Source organism: Anabrus simplex, chromosome 11, assembly GCF_040414725.1.
Source record: "Anabrus simplex isolate iqAnaSimp1 chromosome 11, ASM4041472v1, whole genome shotgun sequence".
Taxonomy (NCBI): domain Eukaryota; kingdom Metazoa; phylum Arthropoda; class Insecta; order Orthoptera; family Tettigoniidae; genus Anabrus; species Anabrus simplex.
This window is the reverse complement of record NC_090275.1, coordinates 9,592,271-9,604,725: the sequence shown is the minus strand read 5'-3', so window position 1 is coordinate 9,604,725 and position 12,455 is coordinate 9,592,271. Positions and strand designations below refer to the sequence as shown.

Genomic DNA, 12,455 nt, shown 5'->3' with positions numbered 1-12,455 from the left:
CAACTAGGCAACCATCCTCTATATAACACTAATCAGAGAGAAAAAAACGGAACGGATCCGACACTTCGAAAAATGAAGGTATCGGCCAAAGAAAGACAAGGGCCACGAAGGGTGTGAAAATGAAAGACTCCCTAGCCCTCGGAAACCTGATAGCGCCGGGTCAACAACAGTTGACCAAGGGACCAAGTGAGGAGCCTGGCACAAGTAAGTGGAAGCAATGCCAGGACTCAACAAAGGGCCCCGCGGTCGCCAACCCACGCTCCAAAGTTCAGAGCCCCTGGAGCCCCTTTTAGTTGCCTCTTACGACAGGCAGGGGATACCGTGGGTATTATTCTACCGTCCCACCCCACAGGGAAAATTCTTTCAGACACTTTAGGTCATTAATCTTCTTCCTGTCAAATGTGATTGGTTTTCCGTAGGCTGAAGCTGGACGTTGTGTTCAATAAGGTCGTTGATGAATTGTCTCGTCCGTACGCTCCTGTATCTTTGGCAGAGTAGAGGAAGTGTACTTCCCTTCTTCGAGATTCATCTGACAGTCATACCCTCTTATACAATTTTGGCCATTATGCAGTAAAGTTCAGAATATCACTAGTCTCTACCAGAATGATAGTGAACTTCTCATGGCGTTTAGTTGCCCGTAAGATGAGTTCGCAGGATTGCCTTACGTCATAAATTCGATCAATGTGTTTTTACGGATCTTTTAATGATAGCAAAGTCTGTATCTCACGTATTTATGGGGGCCTTTCATAGGGAAGTAATGGTGAATCGTGACATGTAACTTCCTAATCACACACAAATCAACCTTAAATATCAACATGTTACTGGTTGGATATGTGTTCTTCTTAAATGACTGATTCAATTATTCAAAATATTTTCGAAATATTTTACTAACAAGATCTAAAAACGTTTTACCAATCATTTGTATCCAATTGCAATTCACTTAGTAAGCGGGTGTGTGAGAAGTCTTTTCGTTTCAGTAGCCAGTCCTTCGAACAGTTTGTTGTAGAAAGTATTCTTCTTCCCTTATTATTCTTAGAAATGACAGCAAGAGATATGTACATCAGATGTTTCTGGCGAAGCCTACTAACAAAACTGTGGCAATATTGAATTGTGTGCGGCAGTGTTTGTGTTCAGACTAAGCTTGGGAGTAAAGTGCGTGGCGCCCTTAAGTGTTATCAGGGGATGGTTGCCCACGGCACTCGCCAGCACTTTAAGTGTTAAAACAGTCGTCGGCCACCGATGTATAATATTCTTCAATGGTACCTTACAGAACATCTGTAATTTATTTGGTAACTCTCCAGAATCTTGACTTCATATTTCTTGTAAAAATCTGTCAAAGAAAGTGACGTTGCTTTTCTGACGTTGATTACATGTAGTTTGGAGCATGATTTCACTTGAGTGCAATAGATATGCCGTCGATGAACAGGGCTCCAGCAATGATTAGAGACGCTTTCGGGGCGGTTTGTTTGTTTCGAGCGTGCTCTGTTATTAAAGAGAATTTTATTTCTTGTGTGCTTCACGATGAAATATGGTTCGTCTGGCGGATGTTTTATATTCTTAGAATAGTTATTGTGGAATAAAATGCACTGATCGGAACATTATTATCCATGGGAATCCATGATTGAGCTACCGAAAGGTAAGTTAGTGCCCAAAATTACCTGTAATAATGTTTGTTGATTATAGAGTTGAAGGTAATGTGATATTAACACTACTCATACGGAGGAGGTCGACCGAGGATCCTGCACACATACAAACAAAGGTTAGTAAGAACATTAATCATTTCAAGTACATAGAGATGGTAAATACAGATGGAAAGCATTTCATTAACTTTTGTTAAGGCTATTATTTCATAATGGTCGCAATTTTCGAGCGAGCGAGGAGAATAAACGCTTCGTGTTTTAGGCTCCAGTACCCAGACTCATGACGTAATAATGCCTTATCGTGATTCAAGGATGTTGCATTCCGTGCGCTGGGAATTATAAAGTAGAGGAAGGAAGAGCGAGTGTCGACATTATTGAATATCACTTAGTTGGTTCTTCACATATTAGAAATAGGCCACCCAGGGGCAGTCATAGATCACAGTCGAGAAGCCGGCTGAGAGGGGATTAACCTGCTGGTCATCAGTCCATTCCTAGTCAGATGTTACAAGTTTTCTTATTCAGTTCAGTCACATCAGGTCGAATGTTAGTGATCCTCTATGAACGCTAACTAGAGGGGGACAACCTTTCAGAGACGAAGATATCGGCAAGAGAAAGGGAAGGCTCTCACAGTTAGGGCCGGAAGAGAACAAGATTTAACCAAGCAAGGTCAGATAGGAAAGATGGAAATAAGAAGTCTAGTGCAAGTAAGTGGAAGAAATATCAGACTCAGCTCGGGTCCCGTGGTCGAAGTTGGGAGCCCCTGGGACCCCCTTTCAATCGCCTCTTTCGACAGGCAGGCGGTATGGTTCCAACCCAAAGGGGAACAAAAGTCGAGAGTTTGCCTCCTGGCCATCAGTCTCTTCTTTTTGTATTCCCAATTCAGTTGCGTATCTTGAGTACATAGAGAGAGGAATTATTTACTCACACACCACTTCCAGCGTGGAGTAGAACTCATTAATATTATCAGAGAAAAATGAAGTCAGCTAGTAATTTACATATCTATCTGCTGTATAAATGTGAGATTATAATGTCGTCCATTTCAAATTCTTGCCTTCATCTTTATCTCCAATTGCGCACAGACACGTCTTAGATAGGTTTGTTTGTTTGTTTGTTTGTTTGTTTGTTTGTTTGTTTGTTTGTTTGTTTGTTTGTTTGTTACATCACAAAAACAGATTAACAGTGACGTACCAATATCAATGGTGAAAACAGGAGATGACAAGATTCGCGAGATCGGAAACATTTGACCTGCATAAAAAATTGTGCAAAATATGCTTTCCAATCCATTAACACCCATTGGGGCTTCAATGTTTTCGATTATTTCGTATCTAGAATATATCAAGCGTCAAGTGAAATGTTGTCTTCGTACGTCAAAAGATTTTGGAGGAAAGAATATTTTTCTTTTCGGTTCTTAATTGCCATTTACCTCCGTAAGTGGTAAAAATTTTCAAACCTTTTCTTATTTAACGTGTACTGAGACGACATGACTCTCTTCTGCAAACCAACATTGGAGGTAAAGTACTGGGAAAGAGACCCAGGGGACGGCCAAGGTCGGTGAACTGGAGTATGGTTCATATAGCAACATGAAGGTCGTCAGAGTGCAGATACGTAGATGATGATAATGATAAACTTACTGTATTTAACGTCTAGGACATGGAAGCTACCATCACGTGAAAATTTAACTTCGTACGTCAAATGGTTTCCAGAGAAATTAATGTTTTTGTTATCGGATCTCACTCCCATCCAAAAATAGTAATTCTTAAATAATGTCTAGAACATAGAAGATCAACGATTATGTGAATTTTTTAGATATAAGTCAAATTGTTTAGGAGGATGAATATTCTTATTTTCAGGTCTTAAAACCCCACTTAATCCCCTGAGAGGTAATTTATTTTGAAACTTAGTCTCATTTAACATCTAGGACATAAAAGAGCACAATTATATGGAATTTCAACTGGAGGAATGTACAGTCTGCTTTCCGGGGTTTGTCCCCCGTTTCGAGCCTTTTCATAGCGAGCTCTTAACATATGAGGGCAACAACCATCGTATACAATTGTAACTTCGCCCATTACGAGGTATCGGAGATACAGCTGAGAAGGCAACGGGTCAACGTAGGCCTTACTTCCCTAGGGAGACTACAGCAAAGCAGGAATTCACTTCACCCTTGAACCTTGTACTTGCCGTCTGCTTTGCTTCCTGCTGATTCTCCTGGGAGCAGAGGCCACAGCTTGTCATTCTTCTCTTCCACAATAAGACCGGCCAACAGCACGAGCACGGTGCCACTAATTACAAAATGTTATTTTACGTCTCACGGCGACGACGGGATAAGACTGGGAAGGTAGCGCTGTGGCCATCCCCAGCCTGCTGCGAAAATGGGAACCACGGGGTGGGGTTCGAACCTACCCTCTCCGCAATGCAAGCTGATAGGTACGTGACCCAAACCACGGAGCCAACTCGATCGGTAATAACAACAACTGAGCCGTGCTGAGTGACTCAGACGGTTGAAGCGCTGAAGGTGATCGAATACGTCAGCCTCGTGTCGGTAGATTTACTGGCACGTAAAACAACTCCTGTTCTTGACTATTTCTAACTTACCGCCTTTTCTCAACGCCCGGGAAACATATTTCGTAGATCTGCGAATCAACCTATTATAGCTGAGACGGACAACGCATACCCATCGGCATTCAAACAGTTCGGCAAATGTTTGATCCCTCGGCCATTTGCTTGCCCGGTAGGGGGTCATTTATGACGGTAGTGAGCTTTGAAATTCTCATTGTCCAACAGAAATCCTTCCAATGCGCCTCATATTCAATAGACGCCAGTGTCTTTTTCAGCTCAGATGATTAGCACGGGCTTTGTTCGCTCTTTTAAACTCTTGGAATATTAGCTTCAGTAATTAATATTTGTGAAGTGTATTACTTTTCACTTAGCTTCATGCAATAAAGTGGAGGCCGTGGGAATCAAACCTGGAAATTAACGCATCAGAAGGTCCTGAATTAAATCTGCCAGTGCACACGAACGATCCTCAACCTAGCACCAGTAGCAGTGATACTCGACCGAATAGTACTGGTTCGGTGCCCTCGAGTGATACTCGACAGAGTAGCAGTGGTTCCGTGCCCACGAGTGATACTCAATCAAACGAAGAAAAGAAAGGAGCCTTCTCTGTCGCAGTGAATAAGTCACAACAACAAAACAAAGACAAATTTTGGTATAAATATCTCCACTTCGGTGTCCAATCATGGGCTTTGTCAAGAGTACACACATCTAAAGATGTCAAAGTACAACTACATACGATATTGTTTGTAAGAAAGTACTTCAGTATAATGCCTGTTCGGATTCAATTTTTTTTTGCTAGGGGCTTTACGTCGCACCGACACAGATAGGTCTTATGGCGACGATGGGATAGGAATTGCCTAGGAGTTGGAAGGAAGCGGCCGTGGCCTCAATTAAGGTACAGTCCCAGCATTTGCCTGGTGTGAAAATGGGAAACCACGGAAAACCATCTTCAGGGCTGCCGACAGTGGGATTCGAACCCCCTATCTCCCGGATGCAAGCTCACAGTCGCGCGCCTCTACGCGCACGGCCAACTCGCCCGGTCGGATTCTATTCAAATACTGTGTATTTGATAAGCAAAGGTAACCCTTCAAAAATCGTACTAACTCTGCCGTGTTTGAACCCGCGATCTCACAGTCAGGGGCGAAAATTACCCCTGATCCACTCAAGGAGTTAGCAATAGAATTATCTGGAAGGTTAAAATTGGTGAGAGTATTATTATTATTATTATTATTATTATTATTATTATTATTATTATTATTATTATTATTATTATTATTATTATTATTATTATTATTATTATTATTATTATTATTATTATTATTATTATTATTACCAAACATTAGGAAGTTAAAGTTCCCGCCGCGGACCTAAGAAGGTGTTAATGACTGCAAGTATTAAGAGTTGTCCAACGTGAGTACAGGATATGGAGGAGTTATGAAGTCAGGACGCGTTCGTAGCTAGGAAGGAAGGAAGGAAGGAAGGAAGGAAGGAAGGAAGTGCGAAAGAGAAGAGATGATAAATTATTAGGAGGCTGTTCTCCTGATGGAGCACAAATTATGGCATGAATACAAATATGACCATCCCTAACCTCTCCACCGGCTGAGGAAGGTCCACAGATCCAATTATGTGGAGGCATATTTTATACACTGTGATGGATAATACCGTGCTTGAATCTCCCAGTCATAATGTTTGGGTGTGTGGGATGATATATCATCGAAGCTTAAAATATTGGTTGTATCAATAATGTGGTATTAATCTTGCCTTGTATATCATTATAAACAATGTCATCGCCGCATTACGTGAAACTTCATCTGGGAGAAAAAACAACGACATGCGGGAGGAAATGAACAGCTGCTGTGATAATAATTACTATCCCAGCCTCTTACGACATTTTATGTTAATTAATTTAAATGAAACTCTTTCCAAACTTTAGATTGAAGAATATTTTCTGCTCCTAACACACGAACGTGAACTGAACTGAAGAGGTGAATGTGAATAAAGCACGGCGTAGTGCGTTAAATGATCAAACTATTCAAGCTGCTCCTGATAACTTCTTGAAATCATTCCGGAATTTCGCTGTCTCTCTCACCTTTCGAATGGCTGTTTGTAATATACCACCTGCATAATAAAAGGCGGATATTTAGCCAGAAACGTCTAGTGACAGGAGAAGTCTCTGCCTATGGACCATGTTGTTTTAGGTTTTGATGAAGGTAACAACAGGTGTATCCGCCCTTCTTCTCCTTATCCTTGCTACTCTTTTTCCACTCCCCACTGAGGTGGCGGAACACTGGATTTCACTCAGTTTTACTAGCGGAAGCCCTTCCCGACGCCAACCCTATGTCAAGTGATGTCTGTTGTATAGACAAAAATTGAGACTGATGACAACACACGAAACATGAGGACGATCTCCGAAGAAATAAGACTCAAAATTGCAAGATTTGTTGGACATGTGATGAGGATAGACAAGGAGAAACGGATAGAACGAGTTGTTTGGACTAACATGGTGATCAAGGAGGAATCTACACCAACCAATATGCCAGAGCTGAATGAGAAAGGCACAGGAACAGGATACAGAAGCAGCAGTAGGGCAGACACGAGAAGTGGATACTGAAAATATCAGCTGAGGAACGGAAGAGAAGGAGAGACAGAGAGAGGATGAAGAGGTTCTGGAGGAGAAGAAAGAATTAACCATTTGGTGTTAAAATCCCCGGCCAGGTCAGGAATCGAACCCAGGGCTCCCTGAATGGATGGCCAGTGCACTGACCATTGAGCTACGAACCCAGACAAAAAAAAACCTTCATCTATATAATTCTGTCTGCACTTCAAACTGTATTCGCATACTTCGCTCCTCTATCGGATCAGTTCCATTTTTGATTATTTGTAGAAAGAGGTGGGTGCAATGGCAGAAGGGTACTCGGAATGAGGCAATAAAGGCTGCATCAGGTGTACGGCAATGACTAACCGGAGTGGACTAAATAAGCTCTGTGCTTAACGAAGTGTTTCCATGTTCCACGCAGGAAATGTGGTGAACTCTGTGAAAGGTGCCATGTTTTGAAGTGCAAATTGAGGACGGAATCGTTAAACAAATTCTGCACGGAGGATTGATTACTTTGTTTTGTGTTGTTCCGCATTGATCGTAATTAAATGTTCGTTATAGAAGAGTTTACACTATCCAAGTTAAGATTGTGAATGTCAATTGTGCAACCAACAGTGTGCAATGTGTCGTATCAACACAAGGAAGAAGAGACCAATCTCCTTAACAAAACTGTGAAAATGTATCCTAACATTTATATTATTATGTATGACTATTTACTGTAATAAATATTTAATAAAAAACCGGCTTCCGTGGTGGGATCATGTGAGGCGAATGGAGGAGGATAGATTACTTAGCAGAATGATGGACTCTGCTATGGAGAGTAAGAGAAGTAGAGGGTGACCTAGATGACGATAGTTAGACTATTGATAGGATCATCGAATACAATATAATCGCTTAGGCCTATTCGATTATATTTCGATTATTTATTCGAATGAATGAGGCAATTTAATAGTGAATGCTTTGGAAATAATAGAATGAAAAGTGATGTTATTAAGACAATTTATTCACTCATTTAGCATCAACATTTTGAGATACGTTTGAATTAAGCGTATTTCTATTTTCATAAGAGTTCATCTATTCGCTCATTTCAATCGGTTATCCATCCGACACTCTTAAACCGAAGAATTGATTCATGGCGCATCCGAATATTCTATGCGATACAACTGAATGATATTTGAAACTCATTCGATTATGCGATCACTAAGTTAGACTCATTCTGTAATGATTTAAAGATAAGACGTATAGGCTACAGAGGATTGTGCCGGCGGTTAGTAAATTCACAAAGGCTTGCAGACTGAACGCTAAAAGGCGTAACAGTCTGTAATGAAGATGTCTGTATGTTTGTTACAACACATGGAAAAACTACTTCACAGAAGTTCTCTTAATTCGGTATGTAAGCTGCCTACACGTGGCGGAAGGAGGCAATATCAAATTGTTGTGTTAATATTAGCCGTAAAATACAATTTCCACTTTTTAATGCGAGGAATAATAACGAAGGTTTTCAGTTTACTACACTTACTTCCTGAATATTACTTGTATCAACCCTTGTCGCGTTGACAAGGGTATCAAGTGACGTAGCGAGTTTTTACGACCGGATGCCTTCCTGACGTCAACCTCATCCGAGGAGTTTAAAGGAGTGACGTGATGCCTACTTGTATGAAATAGCACCAAAGGGTGTGTTCCAGGCTTTACGTCAGGGCCTCTCAAACGTCCAAAATCTAAGGCGTGCACATCGAGGCGCAAGAGCTCGTGCACTGTGCATCGGTTCCAGTCGGCTCGGCTCGCCTCGGCTCGGACCAACGCTTCGTCTCTGGGCTACTCGGCTAAGCTCGCCTCAACTCGGCTCGGATTTGGAACGCTACGGAGCAAGTAAGAAAGAGGGAGACAGGGGGAGCGAGCGAGACAGGCGTGGGGAAAGAAAGAGACTGCCTATTGCTCCAAATCGAGGACTGGGGGTCTGCACTCTGGACAACCAAGCGAAGTCGCCTTTTGCACCGTGCACAGTGCATGCACCCTGAGAGGCCCTGCTTTACGTCTTTCGTCCGTTGGATAGAGACAGCGCACTATGCCCTCACTCCATATGAGCACTGTGGAGAGGTTGGAATTTAATCCAGGCGTTTGGCGCGCAGTCTAGTGATCAAAAATGTTGAAATAACTAAAACATTAGAAAATCAAATGTTCAGTATTTCATATCTGGTACACTTCACTGTAAAAATTATGATAATGGGGATATTGAGAGGGAAAATATCCCCCTCAGCCCCGCACGGCATGCCGCGCCGCGACTAAGAGGAGGTCCATGGGCTCTTAACTTGACAGGGTGAGTTGGAAGCCACACTCCCCCTAGCTGAGTCTGGCATTAATTCCACTTAGTTGAGTCAACTTCCATGTTTCCTAACTTACCTCGCTTGGTGCACTCCGCTGGCGTTAGGTCTGCGAGAGGGCGTCCAGCTCCTTGGCGGTACCGGACCGCGTTTGCTTTATTTCTCTGGCTGTTTGTGTTTGTCTCAACACAAAACACTTCACGGAAACACGTAATAGTGAACCCATCCTCCCCATATAGGATTGGCGTCGGGAAGGGCATCCGGTCGTAAAACAGTGCCGATCTTAGATAATTTTGAAAAAGAACATCAAAGAATAAGTGTTAATAAAGCACGGTAAACACTATCGCCACCTCCATTGAGCTGAGAAGAACAATGTGTATTTTAAGTTCGGTTTAAACTTTAGTCCGGCAGTAGATCGCTTGCTAGGTTATGCATTTCAACACCATGTTGCAGGAGAACTCTAAAATCTCGTTGTTTTTTTTTTTGACAATAATTTTCGAGGTCTTCTAAATGGAGGCAAGAGAAGAAGGAACGTTTGTTTTTGGAGCGGTGACAGCACGCACAACCCGGCCCCTGAGCGATCAATTACTGTGGGCTGACTAGCGTGCATGTTGCAGGTAACTGTCGTCTGAAGAGGTTCAACAGCCCTGGGCATTGCTTGCACCGCGTAGCCATTTCGCTCGCCTCCCTCTAAGGCAATGAAAGGGAACGTCCTCGTGTTCTTCTCTTCCTTTCACCGACACCCCCATTTTTGAAAGTGTCCGACCTCTTCGCTGTTGCCCGCTCGTTAACCTCTCTTCCCAACACTTCTTCTTCTTCTTCATCTTTATCCCAATAACTTAATGTCGGCACTCCACGTGGATGAAGCCCGTCCTGACGCCAACCCCAAGAAAAAGCATGCATTCACTTTTGTGTTTCTGTAGCAGAGAAGTGGTTTCTACATAAATGAACATGTGTACTAAGACGAGGTTGCAGTCCCCGAGCTTCAGGAGCTAATCGCCGGCCAGGCCGGAAAGAGAACTCAAGGCCTTTCCTCATTTCGATAGTTTTCTTCATTATCTTCCTGATGAGCCTGCAGTAAATAAATAAATAAATAAATAAATAAATCAATCAATCAATCAATCAATCAATCAATCAATCAATCAATCAATCAATCAATCAATCAATCAATCAATCAATCAATCAATCAATCAATCAATCAATCAATCAATCAATCACCACTGATCTGCATTTCGGGCTGTCGTTCAGGTAACAGATTCCCTATGTGTTGTTTTCCCAACTTTTTCTTAATTGAATTCAAAGAACTTTTAAATTTATTGAACATTTCCCTTGGCAAATTATTCCAGTTGATAATTCCTTTTTTTTTTCTTACAAGTTGCTTTACGTCGCACCGACAAAGATAGGTCTTATGGCGACGGAGGACAGGAAAGAGCTAGGAGTGGAAAGGAGCGGCCGTGGTCTTAATTAAGGTACAGCCCCAACATTTGCCTGGTGTGAAAATGGAAAACCATCTTCAGGGCTGCCGACAGTGGGGTTCGAACCCACTATCTCCCGAATACTGGCCGCACTTAAACGACTGCACCTATCGAGCTCGGTTGTAATAACCAAGTGTTGCAGTAACATTATTATTATTATTATTATTATTATTATTATTATTATTATTATTATTATTATTATTCCGCACTCCATTACGCCATCTCTGCACTGACAGTTGGCATCATTCCGCTTAGTCGAGCAGCTCGTCTCCGTACTCCCAAGTTTTCCCAGTGCAAACACTGTCGCAGCTCTACTCTTTTGTCGGAAATCAGAACAACTACCACCCGTTATTATGACCACTAATCAAGTCATTTAAGAAGATCATCAGTGCTAATGTCAAGTGAAAAGTAAAACTTTTACATTACGGACACTGAATTTGTGACTTTCTGTTTGATTTAGAATATTGAAGTAGTAGTGTTCTCTTTCCAGGGAATTGTTTGTTGTTGTTGGGTAATTATGTTTCAACTAGTGACCATTGCCACCGGGATATTTCTCAGTTCCGACGTATGTTAATTATCATGAAATAATATATTTCACGTCATTAAAGTTCGTCGTTGATCGACTTTAGAATAAAAACCTAAATCTGAGATTATCTATTACTGCAAAATGGTGTCGGACAAAGAATAGATGTTCTATTGTTGTTCTGTACGCTTTTTAACTAGAATTACAATTTCCGGGGAGACATTCCATAGTCTGTAAAAAATGTAATAATCGGGAAATCTCCATTCTTATTATTGGTAAGGTAAGTACATAAAACATAAGAGATCGAAAATTATAGCCTACTAGTGAACCCGTGCTGGTCCGGAGCATTCCGTACAGTACAAATAGGTCAGACAACTCGTCTTGATACACCTGTCGTAGTCAAGTTGTTTGTCTGCCCTTTCCAATAGTTGTATGAACATTTAATACCGCTAATGTAGTTTATAACACTTCTTTCCATACAATATTAACCGTGCTTCGACCATTCCGCCGAATGTGGATCCTCGCTTTTTCAAGAGTGTGTCCCTGTACTTTATTAATGGTCATACAGAAGGCTTGTCGACTTGATACCTTCAAGTCTGAGCGAACGTCGATTGTTTTCTCTTAGCAGCGTGTGATTTATTAGGAACGTTCTGCCATCTGTTGAGTATATTCAGAAGCTGGGGAAGGCCAGAGAATCAAAGAGTATCTAGCAGAGAATAGTATTATTCCATGACCACAGGAAGTGTGTACCCTGTGACTTGACAGGAAGTAATCAAACATGGCCGCAGGCAATGACATTACTAAGGATGAAAATCACATACATCAGAATATTAATGAAGTATTATTCGCTTTGTAACCTGCTAAGTACAGAATGTATTGCGGGCTAGGGAAACCTTCACCTGCAATTATTGTAGTGATTATTTAATGATTTAATTTAGGGTTACTGAAAGTTGACAGAACTTAGAGGCCTATCAATGTCACATAATTGACCGGCAGGTAGTTCCGGAGAAAATAAAACAGAAATGAAGCAGATCGGCCGAGAAGAACGGATGGACGGGTTTGCCAAAGCTGTTGTTAGTGAATTCTTTTAATATATAGATTTCACACTGCTCCTATAATGTTCAATTTTTTTGGGTACAGATAATATATTTGACATTTCCTGTTTCGACCCTCTTAATATCGCTATACCACTGTGTATTATAGGCTAGTGCACTCTGGGATATCCCCCAACTTAAATACGTGTGATTATGAGACCGACAGGCAGGCATGCTATATCTCTTTACATTTCTTCAGCTCGGAAGAGAAAATATAAGGCCTATATGCTACTATGAGCCATATTTAATTTCA

General features: G+C 41.6%; 1 protein-coding gene across 1 annotated transcript in view; it reads right to left on the bottom strand.

Moving 5' to 3' along the window:
- Positions 1-12,455, bottom strand: part of LOC136883418 (uncharacterized) — a 250,215-nt gene that overhangs the window by 72,387 nt on the left and 165,373 nt on the right. The gene's annotated exons all lie outside the window — the stretch shown is intronic.